This window comes from Rhinopithecus bieti, unplaced genomic scaffold (assembly GCF_001698545.2).
Source record: "Rhinopithecus bieti isolate Rb0 unplaced genomic scaffold, ASM169854v2 scaffold_21155, whole genome shotgun sequence".
Lineage (NCBI taxonomy): Eukaryota > Metazoa > Chordata > Mammalia > Primates > Cercopithecidae > Rhinopithecus > Rhinopithecus bieti.
In genome coordinates, this window is record NW_016810615.1 from 288058 (window position 1) to 308730 (window position 20673).

At 33.7% G+C, this 20673-nt stretch overlaps 1 protein-coding gene across 1 annotated transcript in view; it reads right to left on the reverse strand.

Annotated features, from left to right (window-relative positions):
* The window catches only part of TDRD3 (tudor domain containing 3), a 152083-nt gene extending 135910 nt beyond the window's left edge, over positions 1-16173 (reverse strand). Inside the window, exons 1-2 of the mRNA XM_017892514.1 lie at positions 16089-16173; positions 11146-11211 (exon numbers count right to left, since the gene is read on the reverse strand). The gene's annotated coding sequence lies outside the window, so the exon portion shown is untranslated. The remainder of the gene's footprint in view (positions 1-11145; positions 11212-16088) is intronic.
* Between the last annotated feature and the right edge of the window lie 4500 nt (positions 16174-20673).

A 20673-nucleotide genomic window follows, 5' to 3' on the forward strand; every position in this document is an offset into this window, starting at 1 on the left:
ATAGGCGGGAACTGAACAAAGAGATCACTTGGACTCGGGAAGGGGAACATCACACATAGGGGCCTATCATGGGGAGGGGGGAGGGATTGCATTGGGAGTTATACCTGATATAAATGATGAATTGATGGGTGCTGACGAGTTGATGGGTGCAGCACACCAACATGGCACAAGTATACATATGTAACAAACCTGCACATTATGCACATGTACCCTAGAACTTAAAGTATAATAATAATTAAAAAATAAAATAAATAAATAAAATAAATAAATAAATAAATAAATAACAACAACAACAACAAAAACACAAACGTAGCCGGGCGTGGTGGCAGGTGCCTGTAATCCCAGCACTTTGGGGGGCTGAGGTGGGCGGATCACCTGAAATCAGGAGATGGAGACTGGCCTAACCAACATGGTGAAATGTGAAACCTTGTCTCTACTAAAAACACAAACATAGCCGGGCGTGGTGGCAGGCGCCTGTAATCCCAGCTACTTGGGAGGCTGAGGCAGGAGAATCGCTTAAACTCAGGAGGGAGAGGTTGCAGTGAGCCGAGATCACACCATTGCACTCCATCCCGGGCAACAAAGAGCAAAACTCCGTCTCAACCAATCAATCAAAAAATAGAGGTGGGATAGGAAGACAGAAAAAGTCGGATTTGTCACACACACCCTGTACCATTCTAAGTACGGTATCAGACCCAAGAAAACAAAAATAAAAAAGAACTATACATTGTTAGAAATTTCAGAAATATTCCCAGTGTCATCCATTTACGCATCTAGGGTAAACCCCAATTTGGGCTACATTTCCCTCCAGAGAAGATGTATGTTTGCCTCTGGCAGTAACAACACTGCAACTAAGACTTTCAGCTTTGGGCTGGTGGCAAAGGGGCAAAATTAACCTTACGCAGCACTTGAACTCACTGTAAGTCAGTAGCACCCCCACTGGCTCAAGGCAGAAACAAGCACATATCCCTTCTGATTCAAGTGGCCAGGATTCTCACAGAGAAAGATCAAGAAAAATGAAATCATAACAAACTATCATGAGACTTACAAGGAAACAAGCTACAAAGATTGAGAAACATAAAAAAAAAATTTTTTAAATTTTAAGCCCCTAAGGTCTTGAGAATTTGTAATTATCAAACACAGACTACAAAATAATAAGCCTAAACTCGAAAATTTATACAAAACTTTAAACCCAATAGGAACAAGTATCTTCTCAAGCATACATGTGACATTTACAAATACATATCAAGCCATAAAGACTCTACAAATTTCAAAATACATTTATCATTCAGTCCAAATTCTCTGATCACAACGTAACTGAATTAGAAATCCATAACCAAAACAAATCTAATATTCTGTAATCAAAATAGGGAAAGAAGTAATCATAAGGTGAATTAAAAAATATTTAGAGCTGAATAATGAAAGTACCATGTATACAACTTTTATACCTGAACATATAGTTATGTTTGTAAATATGTAAATACACATATTTCCTATATAAATATAGGAGTATAGTTAAATCAGTGCTAGAAGAAAAATTAATAGCCTTAAAGAAAACTGAAAAAAAAAACTAAAGAGTTGAATTAAGAAGTTGTCTTTTATATCATGAACAGCACTCCAAGCCAGCTCAAGAAGCAAAGCAAGCCAACAGAAATGCTGTATTTTTAATTTATTCTACTGAAATTGTTTAAAATGCTTTGTATTTATTGAAAGCTTAAATGGGTGGGTATTTGTTCACATAGCTCTACAACACCTCGCCAGGGAGCATTCCAGTATCATGCAAGGTCATGTGATGTAGCCAAGAGCAGCCATTAACCTAGTGATTAACATGGGAGACATTGTCTTATGGAGAATGGAATGCTTAACTTTGTCAAGCACCCCGGTTACACATTTGCCTTTTCTACAATTGTACTTCCCAAGTGCTATTCCAGTAAGAGCTGATACTCATTTTAGGTACCAAACCTTTTGAGTTCAACTGATCAAACCAAAGGAAAAGTGTTGCTACAGAAAATTAGGAAAAAGGTGAAAAAGAAAAAATGGTAGTAATTGAGTAGAAAACAATTACTCTAATTCATATGTGTATTGGTTGGTAACCAGATTTATCTAAGTAGAACTGAATTGGCTAGGAAAAGAAAAACTACATGTTACTCGTTTTCCTAAGCTGTCTTTTTGAGGCTTAGTCAGTTATTGGGAAAATGTTTAGAATTGTTTCTTGCTATTAGTTCTCATTTTATGTATGTTACCCTTCAGTAAGTTCTTCTCCCATTTTAGTTTTCTTAGGATTAGAAGGCGTATTTTATTACATTTTTCATCTGTATGTCTTATTTGGTTTGTATATATTACCTTCGTTGTTAAACTTTTATATTGATAGTTTCTTGGTATTCTTAACACCTATTTTTTGAAAATATAAACTAATGAGTTGACTAAAGAGTTGAGAAAAAAGCAATGGTTAAATCAGGTAGAAGAAAAATAAATGAATCAAACTTAAAATACAATAACAACATTAACAAGTTTTATTGTAACAAAGACTAATGAAATTGATAAGCCGGGCGCGGTGGCTCAAGCCTGTAATCCCAGCACTTTGGGAGGCTGAGACGGGCGGATCATGAGGTCAGGAGATCGAAACCATCCTGGCTAACACGGTGAAACCCCGTCTCTACTAAAAAATAAAAAAAACTAGCCAGGCGAGGTGGGGGGCGCCTGTAGTCCCAGCTACTCGGGAGGCTGAGGCAGGAGAATGGCGTAAACCCGGGAGGCGGAGCTTGCAGTGAGCTGAGATCTGGCCACTGCACTCCAGCCTGGGCGACAGAGCCAGACTACTCCATCTCAAAAAAAAAAAAAAAAAAAAGAAGTTGATAACTGACAAGAGTGATCAAGAAGCAAAGAGTAAAGCAAAGAGTAAAGGCACAAACCAACAATTTAAGAAATGATAACAGTAATAAGAGACATATACATTTAGTAATAATAAAAAAAAAAGAACTAAGGACAGTGATCGAAATGTCCATAAACTATTAGGTTGGTGCAAAAGTATCTGTGGTTTTTGCCATTACTTTCAATGGAAAAAACCGCAATTACTTTTGCAACAACCTAATAGTAAGTGGAAGGACAAAACATGGTATATCCATACAATGGAATATTACTCACCAATAAATAGGAAAAACTATCAACATATGCTATGTTATAGATTACCCTAAAAAATATTACACTAAATAAAAGAAGCCAGATACAACATATATATCATGTGATCCCATTCATGTGAAATACCAAGAAAAGGCAAATTTATAGAGAAAACTTAAAAGAATATACAGAATAATGTAAGAATGTATTATTCTTATTGTAAATGGTGTTTTAAAAATTATATCTGGAATAAGAAGAATAGAATATATAGGAATAATAACATAATAATAATAACTGGCAGGTGACAGAATTACAATCAATATGCAAATATCAGCTGCCTTTCCATGTACCAGTAACAGATGGAAAGAGTAATTAAAAAAAGTTTTAAACACCATTTACAATAAAAAAAATAGATAGATCCAGGAAAAAAGCTTACAAAAGATGCACAGCCCATGTACTTCCAATAAATTATAAAACATTATGGGAAAAATAAATGAAGAGATATATCCAGGGTTGTGCTGGAGCCAGCTTATAAAAGCTCACAAGAACTTTTTATGTACATTTCTTCCTAATTCCCGGTTCAGTGATTTCATAACATAGCTTATAATCAGTCAAACAGGGAATATTTATACCACAGAAAGTGGCAAATGCCATGTGTAAGGGCTCTTTTTTGCTCTTCAGAGATGTGTTTTACCAGCATTTCACTGGTAATATCATATCACATAAAGATATTAATTGTTTTTAAGCTAATGTGCAATTTCAGTCAAAACTCCAACATGATATTTTTAAGAGTCTTAATCATTTGATTCTAAAATCTGTATTGGCAGGGGAGAGAATAGCATAAGGAAGAATAATGTATTTTACAATCACAAGATTAGAAAATTTTGATCATTTTAAGTGTCACAAAAGAATGTCTCAATTGAATCTCATATACAATACTGAAGGTAACATAGTGGATACAAGTGCTTTGTAAGAAAATTTGGCATTATCTTGTAAAGCTGAATACTGGCTTAATTCCACAATGCAGTAGAGTTCCATTCCTGTTTATATTCCTTAGGGAAACTGTTACACGTGTGCAGAGGTGTGTTGGTAAAATAATTCTGGTAGAAGGACAGGGGAAAAGCCACTGTAATCTGTAATTTGTGCCAATTTCCACGGCCAACCACAACCATCAACTGGATGTTACTGCACTCTAAATTGGGAAAAGATGCCGACAATCAACTTCATGAGCTGGAACAAGCTGGATCCAGCACACGGCAAGCATCTAACACTAAGCCTTGTACCAGTGATCTCAATGGCTCTGGACATTTACTCTGGCACTCCTGCAGCTACTACTCCAGAAACAATCTTGCTGCAGCTTCAACTATTACTGACAGGATTCTCCACAGGTCCCACTTTTTTGTGCGTAACTGGCCCAACTCCAAGGCAGCTACACCTGACTAGCATAGCTGTAAAGGAGACCGAGAGAAAAGTATCTGACATTTTCTTCTTCTCTACCACCAAGACTCTTAAAATGGGAAATTCTCCCAAACACAGGGAGATAATTCAGGTTTTAGGAATTACAAATATCCACTATACTTATCTTCCATGTATTGTTACCGGTCAAGATCTGTCAAGCTTTATTTTCCATTCTTTAGTTCTACTACAAAGGAGCTTTTTGTGTAACAGAAAATATTAAATATAGTGTGTGTGTATGTGTAATCTGTGTGTGTATGTGTGTATGTATCGTATAGCTATTAACCTAAGATTTTAAATACGCCCGATACGGGGCATCTACCCACTATTCCTTCATTGAAAATCACATCCCTAAAAGCTAACGGTCTAGCAAGAAAAGCAACCTCATACCCTCACTAAACTGAAATGGCTGCCCCTTTATTGTACACATCTTTGACATAGCATTTGTTTCACTACATTGACACAGCTGGTTTCTCAACCTTTCATCAGGCTATGTGCTCCAAGAAGAGACAGGCTATCTTGATCTCTGTATCCCTATCACTTGGCACAAATACACATTCAGACACTGTCTGATTAAAAAAAAAGAAAATTTCTAGTGCTTTAACTATAATTTACTTAGCACTTCCTAGATAAACACCAGAAAATGTAGCACGATCTCTACATAAGTGCTTTAATTTACCTCCAGAAACACAAAGTACATTAGGATTATTTGTATATACTAAACAAGAATATTAAGGACAGAGGGTAAAGTACTTTACCAGTGGTCACTCAGTAAGAGGCAAATTAGAATTCCAATTCAGATCTATCTCATGCCAAAGCCTGTCTTTGTAGTGCATATTCTAAAAGTATGATAATATTTGTTACATACTAAAAACATGTAGGTATAAAGGGCAATGAGAACACTTACATTTAAAAATTAATTCTGCTCAAAAGAGGTCAAGAAAATTAGAAGAGAAGGGTCACACCTCAGTTGGAATCTGTAAAATAAATAGCAGTTTGTCTGACAGCTGAGGGAAGGATGCTCAGGTGCTATAGCAACAAAAAACTGTGATCTTAGGGAAGGTGCAATTCTCTTATCTCTAAAGTAAAAGGGAAGGCTGTAATAGTTTATATTTTCTGTGTTGTTCTGAATATTGTATAGATAATACATACAAATTATTTAACATGGGACCTAGCATAGAATAGGTCCTCAACAAATGACAGAAGAAAAACAAGAATAAGAATTATTAGAATTCACTAAAAACCAGGGTTCTCCTAGGTAAGGTAGGTGCTTGTGCCAAAAAAGATCAAGAGGGAAGCAGATGAGAATAGCATCAAGAATATTGAAAGAAATAGCTTTAGGGAAGGGAGTACCTAATACTAATCTGAAATTTTTCAAATGATATTCATATGCAGCAAGGGAGTTTAAGTGGAAAATAAATAATAAAATTAAAACTTCCTGAATTATAAATATAGTGGTATATTTAGTAGAAGATCTACCCTTTAGGAATTTTTTAAACATTTAATAAATTCCTAATAATTAAGAAATTGACAACATAATCTTGAATAGGTTTTCGCAAACTTAAGATTCCCTGAAAGTAAAAAGCCTCAATTTAACCCTCAAAATAACAGTAGGGCATATAAATTGCTCGCATTCAATCATAAAGTAATTATAGCAAATGAATACAAGAAAAGTATGTGGGACTACCAGCCAAAAGTAACACTTTTCCCAATGTATCATTTGACAATTCCCACGTTTCTATTCTTCACTTCTCTAACTTTTGTTCCTTGGAACCAAAACAGAAAAGGTAAGTCAAATAGTTTATTTTTCAATTATCAGGAAGAGTATCTATTTAAACTCCACAGAAGTCCTATTAGTAAGTACCAATAAGGACTTGTAAATAAAGCATAAGAGTTTTAGTAATCAATTTTTTCTAAAAATACAAGTAAATGTTTAATTTTAACATATAGTTCACTAAAAGAAACAAATTGTATAACTTAACACAGACTAAATTAACATATAGGAAACATATTATCTTATTAAATCAAAAGTTAACACTTTTTTCAATTCCTTTTCTTTTAAAACATCCGATTTCTAGACTATCCAAGGGCAAGAGAACCTTCACTTTCAATTTTAAGGCAGTGAAGCCATCTTGTGGTTGATGTCAGTATTGCTGAGGTTTTGAGACCAGTCACTCCTACTCGGGAAAATTAGGTCAATCATAGTTTTACATTTAAAAAGGTATATACAACATGTCATTCTCAGAACTTAGAAAAAAAAAACATAGAACTGAAAGACTGTACAGTTAGGACTCCATAGCAGTACATAAGGTCCTCAAGTAGCTGAATTGGTAACAAAGTATTTTGAAACTAATCCGTATTTTATAATTAACTTTTAGTTTAAAAAGCTACAGCAAAATATTAAAATTGGAGAAGAATATTAAACAGTTATACTTCCTTTTTATCATGACTTTTCCATAATTTTAGCTTACAAGCTGCTACAGCAGTCCTAGGACTTTGTAATATCTGAGAAAACAAAGCACGCCCTGAAAACTCAGAAAATAAGTTGCAAAATATGGCTTCCCTACCACACTTCCCTCCAGTCACAATTTTACAGTTTTGAATCAAATATGAAGTACCTATAAGAAAATCTGGAAGCCTGGAAAAAACTGTCATCATCCAACTCTCACCACTTTTTAAGGGAACTTTGTGGAGAAAAGACAGAAATTGAAAAGTATGTTAAGAAGAAAATGGAAGAAAGAGAAAAGAACCTGAGCAAAACTACTATATTAATTAGTAATAAAGTTACTTCTACTTTTTGCCATTCTACCTTCTCCCAAAATAATCAGTGATAGTAGCAATTACTAAGACTTCAGTTTCAAAGCTTCAGGACAATGCCTTTCTGAAGGCCTCTGATGTGTTTTAGAACGAGAGATGTAAATTCAGTATGTCCGGGATTAGCTGTCTTCTAACTGCAGACTTAAATCTTTCTTACCTGATCACAGATCTATCAGTTCTCCAATCTCCCTTTCCATTCTCAAGTTCCCAAATGCTGAAAACAGCATTATCTAAGTCTTATTAATTACAAAAATAATAATACACACTGTGTGATCATTTACTTTGGGCTTTCAGGAGATGAAGTTTGAAGACTCCTCTCTACACTCCTTTAATCTACTTCCAAAAAAAATTACTGATTTGTCTTGGGGAAGCTCCAGTACATTGTACTGAGCCTCAGGCCTAGCGAATGAGATTCCAAGGTGGTTGGAAAATACATGGGTGAGGCCCTTTCAAAGGGACCACACAAGGTTAATGGAGGCAGCTTCTACTAAGATGGCACCCTCCTCCCCGCAACATGTTGCTTTTTAACTCTTTGCTTCTTAAATATTAGGCCAAATGCTCTCCAATCTTCACTCTCCTTTGGCTTTCTCTCTCAGAAATGGTAATTATCAGATGGGCTTGGAACTTAGTAGAAACAGTCAGAGCAGGGGTTTTAGCTTGCTTTAATTCTACCAGAGACCAATCTACCTCAAGTAGTAGAATTCTGCATGGGGTTTGGGGCCAAAACCCAGACAAAAATGATTTACCAATTTGCCTTACCTTATTCATTGAATCCCCTTGAAGATCTCTCAGTAACAAGATACCCATAATAAGGATACATATATTCTTAGACTTCCAAGACAAAAATATCATCCTAAATTGCTCATAATTCTCGAAGTTTGCCATATGCATTGTGCTGGATTTAGCATTATCTCATTTAGGTCTTCAATGTTGTAAGGCAGTAGTATTTAAATGATAAGGAAATTAAAATCTAGCGAGATTAACTAACTTATGAAAAGTCACAAAAACTAATAAGCAGGAGAAAGAAGATTTAAATCCAGGGCAATGACACTATGTCTGGATGTCTCCAATCTGTTCCTGATCCCTATCATTTAATGCCCCTCCACCCTCAATCAGAAACATGCCACACCCATGCCTCCTCTGCTTCTTGAAATAGTCTATCATATATTTTAAGTTTTCTAAGTTAGTTTTGGAACATTGGTTTTAGTACGCCCTNGGCAATGACACTATGTCTGGATGTCTCCAATCTGTTCCTGATCCCTATCATTTAATGCCCCTCCACCCTCAATCAGAAACATGCCACACCCATGCCTCCTCTGCTTCTTGAAATAGTCTATCATATATTTTAAGTTTTCTAAGTTAGTTTTTGGAACATTGGTTTTTAGTACGCCCTATTTGAAAGATCACTAGATAACCCAGTTCTTTCTTTCTTTCACTCTTCACTAATATAAAAAGAAAACTAGAAAATATCATTTTATACCAAAATCTGGCATGGTCAAGAGATAGGCAGATTACTTATTCAAATATTCTGTTCGCCAAATGTTGTCCTATATCTTATGCACAGATTCAAACAAAGTTAATTTAAACAAGAACTATAACTTACATAATGTTAGTAAGTGATCAGTAGCGTCTGATTCTAGAGTCATGCATTTATAGTCATCATTAATGGTAAAATGCTGGTTAATAAAAGTATTCCAATGAAGACATAAATAAGGACCTTTTACTACATTAGTCTTATTTTACTAACAAAGAAACCAAAATAGTTCAATTCACATCTAAAATATATTCCTTGAATATTTACTTTGGTTTAAGATAGCTACATTTTATGTAACATATGGATTTTAACTAAAGACAAATGAGTAATTTCTGTGTGTCAACTTCTAAAATGTTTATTTAAATTATTTTTCAAAACATCTTCATTAATACGGTGAAGACAATTATTAATTCTGTGAGAATAATATATATTCTTATATGACATGTAAGAATAATTCTGTGAAAAGGCCAGGCACGGTGTCTCAGACCTGTAATCCCAGTACTTTGGGAGGCTGAGGTGGGCAGATGACTTAAGGTCAGGAGTTTGAGACCAGACTGGCCAACATGCAGAAATCCCATCTCTACTAAAAAATACAAAAATTAGCCAGGCGTGGTGGTGTGCGTCTGTAGTCCCAGTTACTAGGGAGGCTGGGGCAGGAGAATCACCTGAACCCAGGTAGTGGAGGTTGCAGTAAGCTGAGATCATATCACTGCACTCCAGCCTGGGCAGCAAAACAAGACTCCGTCTCAAAATAATAATAATAATACTTCTGTGAATAATAATTCTAGAGAACTTTTTATTAATATTGTGTTGGAAGTATGTAATGAAAGGAAAAAATATAATCAATGAGGAAGAGCTAGCAGAGATAACAAATTTTTGTTTCATGTGAAAACTTACATTTGCATTAAGAATGTTTTAAAAGATAAAATTTGACACAGAATAATCTAAATCAGAAAGTTTTAATTATTTTTCTTCTTGCTAGCTACATTCAAAGGAAATCTTAAAGAGACCACTGTGCAAAATTTTTAAAAGTAAAAACGCTCTGGAAGAGTGAAAGGAGCAGACAAGAGTCTCTGTACTACTATCCTACGAACTTGTAGCAGAGGTGAGTTCTCAGCATCTTTTAGGACACACAGAGAAACCAGAAAACCAAGAATCAGAAAGCTTCAAAATTTTAAGTAAAATAACGTAAGGATGTACAGACACTGCTTTGATATTATTTACTTTTCCTATAGAGATTTGTTGCACTCAACAGACCTAGTCGAGATTGTTGCTTACTTTTCTAAGTATGCGTCCTAGAACTCTACATCTCCTGGAAAACTGTTCAAAATGCAAATTCTTGGATTCCATCCTAGTCCTACAGAATCAGAAACTCAGACAGGAGTAGAGGTGGTCTGAGGTCCAGCAATTTGTGTTCTAGCCAGACCTCTGGGAAATTCTGGTGCACACTGAAGTCTGAGATAGCCACTATAACCAAAAGAAAAAGAAATGTAAAGAAACTGGGGAGGATTCTAAGAACAATAGAGATGAAAGAAAAGCTTGAGACTGAGAATAAACAAAGGAATCAAGATAGATGGCTTCAGCAAAAAGAAACCTGTGGCAGTGTCATTTATGTCTTCACGTATATAATTATTCACAAAGGAAGGTGACCAGATGTACTCCATTTCTCCTGACAAAAGACAAAGAAGACATGGACTTTAACTTGCAGGATAAAAGTTTAGGTAAAATATAATTAAAGTTTGCTGACACAAAAAAATTCATAACACGAATACATATGTGTGTACTGCAAAATAGTTGCAATAAACAAATGCACAGCTTCACCAAATTGCTCCTAATACTTTCCTAATCTTATATTTGTATATAATAAGCTCATTAAATATAACAGTTTATTAAGGTAACTAAAATAAAAAGGTAAATAAAATTGAAAGATAGGAAAAGGTCATTATAATGAGTGCCAGTTACATCTGGTAAGTCTCGCGGTTCATATAAGGATGCCATAGTTAAAATTCCTGAAACAAAAGGTTTTTTTTTTAATGTTGAAAAGTCAAAAAAGTTTAACTCTTAATAATTTTCCATGGAAGTCACCATAACAATGACTTTGTGACCTGTTCACCTCCAGAGTATTTTGCAATTGCAGTCTTTATTGACAAAAAATAATTCGAGTAATTTAGTTCACATTTAGTGTAGTTAGCATAATTTAAAAAGTTATTGATTTTCTTTACCTTTTCTACCTTTCCACTATTGATGTCACTGGGGAGGAATTTCTTGCCAATTGTTCTCAGATCTGTCTAAAATAAAAATATTATTATTAAAATGGAATTATAGAAAAGAGTAAACTTAAAGCTAATCTCATGAACAAAAGATGAAATTACTTATGGTTCGTGAAACAAAAATTCAGTTTAACTGGTCATGAAATCTACATGTATTATCAATCCTTCATCAATCCTTCAAGTAACATAGTCCCATTATACGTTGTTTAAAGTTTACCAGTAAGATGAACAGCAACACATAAGACCTTAATCCTGGTCATATTTCTTTAGGTAACCTTTTTACTTACTAACTCTTCTCTACTAAAATCCAAAACTTAACTTATGTAAATTGTGATCTTACTAAAAAATATCACATTCCAAAATCAAATGACAGCTTTTGAATACATATACATATTTTCAAAAACTGAATCCCATATAACCTTGACATTACATAAAAACATATCACCCTATAGGCTATGATATCTGTAACATAAAGCTACACAACATACAATATCCCAGGATACAATACCACTGGAATACCAAAGAAGTTATAGTAACCTTTACTATAGTAATTTCATTTGCTTAAACAAGTTACAGAAACAGAGGTTGGTAAACAATGACTATGAAAATGCAGAAGTACCTGTAACTCAGCAAGGAAAATATAAGAACTAACATAAACAAGGCTATAGCATTCACGACATAAAAAAAGAAAATTCTGACTACACAATCTACATAAAAAACAGAACATTTTAGGACTGTGTCCTCTTCAGAAAGTGAAAATATAAAGGAATGGTAAGAGACTTGTTCAGAGGAAAACTGTCAGTACTCATAAAAAAGGTCCAATTATTTAAATTAATAAATTATCTTGATGCTTGAGATAGATTAGCATAATAACTGAAGCTGTATTGTTTTATTTATGCTTATAGTAAACAGTAGCTCTTCATCACCTTAAAAACAAGATAAAAGGAAACAGACTTAGAGTACATTTAACCACATAAATTATAAGGGAAAAATTTTTACTTAAGGAGAAAACACTAGATGATTGAAGTTACTGTGATGTGAAACGAATACATACAGAGGGGCAGAACCACCTTCTTTTAACACCTACCCATAACAGAACATCCTCCTATTTGAAATATCCACATGTAGTCAGCTTAAGAAATGAGAATATAAGTTACATAATCCGCACAGATTCTTTCCAGTTTTTTACTGCTGTGATTCATAACTTAAACTCTTTAATGTAACGCAGGGATCATTCAAACTAAAACTCACTGAATAGAACTGCATGGCAAATTAAGAGCCAAATCCAGACTCGTGTAACAGTGCTTTAGGCTTATGCTTTTTGCAACCCCAATCCAATAACAGAATGAAAAGAAACATAAACTGTACCTCACATTGTACACCTTTTCACTTGGAAAGTACTGAATAACATGGGGTAAAAAAATACTTTCTTACACCAGCCTTCCCTATATTAAGATGGTTTTAAAATTAAATGTTAATAGATGTGAAGCACTCAGTATAATGACTTGCACAGAGTAAGCATTCAATAAATGTTATCCATCCTGTTTATTTTAGTGAGTATAAAACATGCACTTTTTAAAATCATCTGAACATACATAACCATCATATCAGTAATGTAACTAACAGTTCATGAAAACATTTACGTTATTTTGAAGTCACCCAAAAGCTGAAATATTTAAATATGAATGAGAAACAGAACACATACAAATGTTATAATATATCATGGTCCCTCATTTCTGGTTTTGATCATTATGAAATTTCATTCAAATGAAAATGAGCCATCACTGTAAAGTAAACGAGCACTAGACAAAAATCCTAAATTTTGATCCATCCCAATTGTAATTAAACAATCATATGATCTAGGACACTGTCACTAATTCTCTAAACCCAGTTAATTTACTCTTCTATAAAATGGAAAAACACCACCAACCCTATCTCACAAAGTTGTTGTTAGGCTAAAAAAAGACTACACACTCAAAGTTTACATAATTTCTAAAGTGCTATACATATATATAATATGTGTCCTTAAATATACAAATGTTATTTTGATGTATTTTTAGCAAGATGAAAATGATCTACCAAATCTTTAAATGCCCTAAACTCATACTATAAAGATAATTTTATTATTCAGATGCCATTATATCAGGATTGCTAGGACAATGACTGGGTCCAAGAATGTTGTTATATTGAACAACAAAAAATAATAATACAAGAAAACTTTTAGCCTGTAAAATATTAAAAATAATTTTCAAAGCATCTACCTACACACACACACACACACACATGCACATATAAATACATACACACACACACACACACACAATTCCTATTTACTTAAGTAAATGCAAGATAACATCTATTCGGTGAATCATTTTATATTATACAGAATCTTAAAAGAAATAAAAATATAATGTTTTTAATTTTTTACTAATGGATAGTGATCAGTAATTTAAGACTGGGCTATCATTAAGTATTTTTCTGAATAATTCTGGTAGTTGACTGTAAAACTTTCATGCTGGATTTCAATGTCATTTCGTAATATTCTTATTCCCCAATTTAAAAGCAAAATTAAAACATTCCTTTTCAACATAAAAAGCTAAGCCTAAAAGTTACATAGCAGATCTGAGGCAGCTATCTTTAGAAAGGCCAGCTTACAAGGTTAGCCCCAGGCTGGCAGCTAGGGACTTTGCACTTGGACCACTCCCTAACTAAAAATGTAGTTCACTGTATGGATTATTCATATAGACAATATGATTTATGGTGGACATCTGTTTTCTGGGAGAGATCTGAAATTCTGGTACCAGTCCAATAAAGGCCTTGGGTATTAGCCTCCAGAGGGCTTCCCTGGAGAGAAACACTACATACATGTTACTTTAGTGTTCACTGTTAGATAAAGGAACAAGCTCAGCGTGTACCCCATAGAAAGAAGACAAGAAAACTTGTTCATGGATTATCCTCCCACTATATAATTAGCTATGCATGTGTGGGTACGTACATATATGTACAATAAGAATCAATAATGCATGTCTTTCTCAACTAGTGGTTAATTTCCCACAATCACTCAAAACTTGAAAAAATTTCAACAGAATACTATAAATGCCTAAATTTTATTAATAAGATGATAAATTTGGATAGATAATTTGTCTGGTATAGGCTTCACCCTAATCAAAAAGTTTTTTCCTATCATATGGCATCACAGCTTTGGACTGCAGTATTTAACCGCATATTTCAGGGAAAATATAAAAGACAAATTAACTCATTCAGATAATAGTCAGTATGCACCTCTTATGAGCACTGCACAAATACTTCATCTTGATTTATTTTATTCAAATTTTCATACCAATTATAATTTATTGCTATTTACCTAAGCACATAAATAAAAAACCCCAGCAAATTGTCATAAAATATCTTTCCTAGAATCTTTAGAAAGTTTTTCTTAAATAAACAAGAAAATAGAGTCCTTTATAATATTTTTAAACAATAGAATTAACTAATTTCAATGCAAGACAAAGAAAAATAAAGTTTTTAGTCATAAATAACATGCATAATTTCTAGCTAATTCTTATTATTAAAAAATTAGTCTTTTTATTAAAAACCTAAATACTTAGCTCAGAAACCAAAATAAACGATCTTTTCTTGTTAAATAAAATTCAAAGAAGCTGAAGAAAATGACTCAGTTTAGGACATAAATTTTATCTATTTAAACCCAAGTTTAATTCTACAAATATAAATTTAAGTAATTTTTTTAAAGTTAGATTTATACATTTATTTATATTTTAAATGTTCCTTGTGCCCATCATTTCTGCTTTACATTGACTTTGCAGTGACATGATGAATTTGTCAAACTATAGTTCTCTTAGAAATTTCATTGACCATATAGCATAGTACATAAATTTGATTGTTTATAGCTTATTATAAAGCTACATAGAAAAACAATAAGAGGGTAACTGTAGGAATGAGAAAAGAATATTTGTTTACTTACTTTTTCTGTTGTTGTTGAGACAGAATCTCGCTCTGTTGCCCAGGCTGGAGTGCAGCAGCACAATCTCGGCTCACTGCAACCTCCACCTCCCGGGTTCAAGCGGTTCTTCTGCCTCAGCCTCCCGAGTAGCTGGAATTACAGGTGCACGCTACCACACCCGGCTAATTTTTGTATTTATACTAGAGATGGGGTTTCACCATATTGACCAGGCTTGTCTCAAACTCCTGATCTTATGATCCACCTGCCTTGGCCTCCCAAAGTGCTGGGATTACAGGAGTGAGTCACCGTGCCTGGCCTGTTTACTTACATTTTATTTCAAACAATTTTATAACTCTTGAAAAAATCCAAAAGCCAATCTAATTATGGAAAAAAAAAAAAAAACAGCTAGAGGGTTGGGTGGAGAAAGAGTTGAAAAGAAATATACACTAAAACATTAACAGTAATTATAAGCAGATTTAATTTTCTTATTTTGCTTTTCTATTTTTTCTGAAATATTCCACAATAAGTATTATTTCTATCATCATGAAAAGTTATTTTGAAACAATAAATACCACTGTCAAAAGCTATAACCTAGCTAGAGTTTCTATGTAAAAGGGAATTCATTTTAATGAACAGTCAGTTTTACTACTATTATATAGCTACTGTAAATGTTAAAAAAGTCTATAACTGATCAGTGGATGAAAATAGGAATGTTAATTACAGTTTTCCTTTTCATTGGATTTTGTATAATAGATATTAATAACTTGCTAATATGAGATTACCAAATTCAACAAACATCACCACAACTTAAAATGGAAAAAATAAGAAAGATGTTCTCTATATTCATTATCATATAACCCAATTTATTCTGAGACTTTTTTATAAATATAGCTTCCAAATTTCAAATGTTTACAAGTTAATAAATATAACCTACATTGAGAGCAATCAGGATGATGTCATTTACATTGACTTTGTCAGGAGAGCTTGTGCAAGCTTCAATGCCTTCATCTGAAAGATACCTGTTAAAATAAAATATATGGCTTAATATTATCTAAAATCAAAATTAAGCAAAATTCTTTTCTTAAGTCTACATGCAATTTTGTTTTCTACTATAAAGTGCTTCTGCTACAAATACTAGGGAAAGAGTCTTGGATATGGATTCCCTGTTTATTTACTATTTCTTATAGAACAGATGAACAGTGCATACTTTTCTTTTGTACCCTTAAAGAGATACTGTGTTAATAAGATTATTCATATGCTTTCTGAGAAAAGCTATTTAAATGTCAATATACTTAAGGAAGGTATAAGCTACTCTTTGCTATTATACAAATATAATCTCGACTTAAGTATCTGTTAATACAGTAAGCTCTTAAAAGAGATTGAGATGTGCTATAAAATAAAACTAAAATCAACACGGTTTTAAACTCAGTACAGCAGAACTTCTCTCTGGACTTTCTCACATTATCTTCTCAAGTCCCCTTTCTTTCACATAATGTTCTCAAGGATTATCAATTCCAATAACATAAAGAATATCATTCCAATAACATAAAGATAGGCAACTTTTTACAATACATCTTTTACTTTTCCTATTTCTTTTCAGTTTTTTTTTTACTCATTGTCTTATTTGCCCTTTTTTCTTTTATCCAGTCCAAACCAACTATGCATCTGTCAGAGACAATTAATTCAAGAGTAAAGAGATTATTGAATCAAAGGAAAAAAATTTATCTGTTTCCATACCCATGAACATTTTGAAACTCTTTGATAAACTCAACAATTCTGGAATCAACCATCAAAAAGTCTACTTGTAAAAACCCCGATTAATATCTCACATTTTTTTATAATCAGTATCAACCCCTTTAACCAAAGAGCTAATGGTACCATCATCACTGCAGACATTCTTCCACAGTTAAAAGGATCCAAGACTGCTAGTTTAAGAGATCTAACTCAAGCTCATTTTTGATGAACAGCAATTCCACCATCAACCCTCAACACTAGACTGATTCTAAGATACTTATCAAAGAAAACCTTGCCCAGAAATAGCAACCAAAAGAAGTGCCTTTAAGAAGTAGAGAATAATTTCTCCAAAGTAAAAAAGCAAGTGAAAAGAAATGTGAATAGTTAGAATAGTACAGAAGAGCAATAGAAGATTAAAGTAGATAAGCCAATGAGCAAGACCAAGGAGGTAAAAGTCAGAAAAATATATATTTAAATCAAACCAATAATGTTAACAAAATTAGGTACTATTAAAAGTTTAAGACCATGACACTGCTGAACCACAATGATAAATGAAGGCAAGTAGTTAAATGGGTGACAGAGAAAATACAAGTATATAGATGAGTCAGTAAGAATGAATAGATGGTAGGCAGGAATGATAGTATATAAGTGACCATGGAATACAAATATCTGCAGTCAATTTAGATGGTTAAAATATTGCTTTAACTCAAAATGGCTATAGTAATTTATTATCCTGTTAATTTTTCACTACAGTGAAAATAGTTAACTTTTCACTATTAAATAATTTTTTTCACTATTAAATAAAATTAAATTTTTCACTATTTGTCCAACTGTATCTGTAACTCTAATTAATCATCTTACAAATTCACTTTCATAAATATTATGCCCCTCTTAAGCAAAAAGTATTGTGTGAAATCAGTAATAAGATTAGTAAAATGATGAAAATTAAACACCTGCCCTCAAGAAGTTTACCATCTCCTATACAGCATAACACAATACATAAACAGCTATCATACAAGGCCAAAATAACTATAAAAATGTTATAGGGGTTCAAAGTGGCTGTGGGACGGGAGAAAGTACACAGAAAAGGAACAGTGTAATCAAAACTTGGAAGTGAGTAAGCGTGAAGCACCTTCTAGGGATGATAATATCCTAGAGCTTTCTGACTGGAAAATGGAGAAGAAACAAGAGATAAGTTTAAGTTGAGACCAATTTTAGAAAGCAACAGTGCACAAAAGGATATGGGTGATAAATTAAATTCTGATTGACTGATTACAAAAACACAGCTTTCCAAGCTCCTACACAAGAGGGAAACAGTATGCAATGACTAATAGAATATTTTGTTTTCTAGAAAGGAAACTGTAGAATTAAAGAATTACAGGATGTCAGATGAACTAGAATAGATCTTTAAAAATAATCAAAATTTACCTCTTCAACTTTACAGATGGAGTCCTAGAGATGTAAATTAAACTTGCCCCCAAAAATACAAATTTAGAAGATGCAAAGTTAAAAACAAGAATGACTCCTAACTCCCAATTCAGCACTCTTTCCATCACAACACACCATTTTCAGCTGGGCACAGTGGCTCATGCCTGTAACCTCAGCACTTTGAGAGGCCAAGGCAGGTGGATCACCTGAAGTCAGGAGTTCGAGACCAGCCTGACCAACATAGCGAAACTCCATCTCTACTAAAAATACAAAATTAGCCAGGTGTGGTGGCATATCCCTGTAATCACAGCTACTTGGGAGGAGGATGAGGCAGAAGAATTGCTTGAACCCGGGAGGCGGAGGCTGCAGTGAGCGGAGATCATGCCATTGCACTCCAGCCTGGGCAATAAGAGCAAAACTCTGCCTTAAAAAAAAAAAAAAATTCATTTATCAAACAATTAATGCTGATACTAGTGATATGATAATCTCATAAACAAAAGCCAGTAGCTATCCAAATCAGTTTCCTCATCAGCTAGACACTTCAGCGGCTCACACACACAAAAGCAGAACTAGACAAATTCAACTGGTGAGCTCCAAAGTACATTAAACAAGAACAGGTAAATAGGTATAAAACTCAGTTTATAAAAGCAGTCATGCTGTTCCCTTCTGCATAGTAGAAGATCAGGAAACTAATATCAATTAATTATTAGATATTCAAGTTTTCAGAAGAATAAAAATACCCCATCCCTACAAAATATTAAAAGGTAAAGTCTAACAAGAATTCTCAAGGCAGAGTTGTAAAGGGTTGGAAATTTGCCTTTATCCACATAAATCAAATATGTGATTTCTTTAAACACAAGGCCCATACATCACATTGCTGGACTTAAAATTATATTACAAAACAGCATAGTACTGGCACAAAAATAGGCAATTATACCAATGGAACAGAATAGAGAACCTTGAAATAAAGCCAAATACAGTCAACTGATCTTCAACAAAGCATACAAAAACATAAACTGGGGAAAGAACACCCTATTCAATAAATGGTGCTGGGAAAACTGGCAAGCCACATGTAGAAAAATGGAACTGGATCCCCATCTCTCACCTTATTCAAAAATCAACTCAAGATGGATCAAAGATTTAAATCTAAGACCTGAAATCATGAAAATTCTAAACATTTTCATGGTTTAGAAATTCTAAACATTTTCATGGTTTAGAAATTCTAAACATTGGAAAATTCTTCGGACATTGGCATAGGCAAAGAATTCATGACCAAGACCCCAAAACAAATGCAACAAAATAAAAGAAAGTAGAACTTAATTAAACTAAAAACTTCTGCACAGCAAAAGAAATCATCAGCAGAGTAAACAGACTACCCACAGAGCAGGAGAAAATATTTGCAAACTATGCAATAAGGACTAGAATCCATAATCTACAAGGAACTCAAACAAATCAGCAAGAAAGAAAAACAAACAATCCCATCCAAAAGTGGGCAAAGGATGGAAAAAGACATTTCTCAAAAGAAGATATACAAAAACAGCCAACGAACATACGAAAAAATGCTCAGCATCACTAATCACTAGGGAAATGCGTATCAAAACCACAATGAGAAACCACCTTACTCCTCTAAGAATGGCCATAATTAAAAAGAAAAAAAAAACATAGATGTTGTCGTGATGTGGTTTACACTGCTGGCAGAAATGTAAATTGGTACAACACTATAGAAAACAGTATGGAGATTCCTTAAAGAACTAAAAGTAGATCTACCATTTGATACAGCAGTCCTACTACTGGGTATCAACCCGAAGGAAAAGAAGTCATTATATGAAAGGACACATGCACACACATGTTTACTGCAGCACAATTTGCAATTACAAAGATGTGGAACCAACTTAAGTGTCCATCGCCCAAAGAGTGAATAAAGAAAATGTGGCATATATACACCATAGAATATACTCAGCCATTAAAAAAGAATTGAAATAATGTGTTTTGCAACAACTTGGATGGAGCTGGAGGCCATTATTCTACATGAACTACAGAAATGGAAAACCAAATACTTTATGTTCTCACTTGTAAGTGGGAGCTAAGGCATGAGGGTGCAAATACATACAGAGTGATATAATGGACTCTGGAGACTCCACCGGGGTAGGTTAGGAGAGGGTGAGGGATAAAAGACTACATATTGGGTACAGTGTACACTGCTTGAGTGATGGGTGCACTAAAATTTCAGAATTCACCACTATAGAACTTATCTAGGTAACCAAAAACCACCTATACCCAAAAAACTATTGAAATAAGAAAATAATAAGGCCTGTAAAAGGTTTTCTGAACATAATATAACAAAACCAAAAAACTTA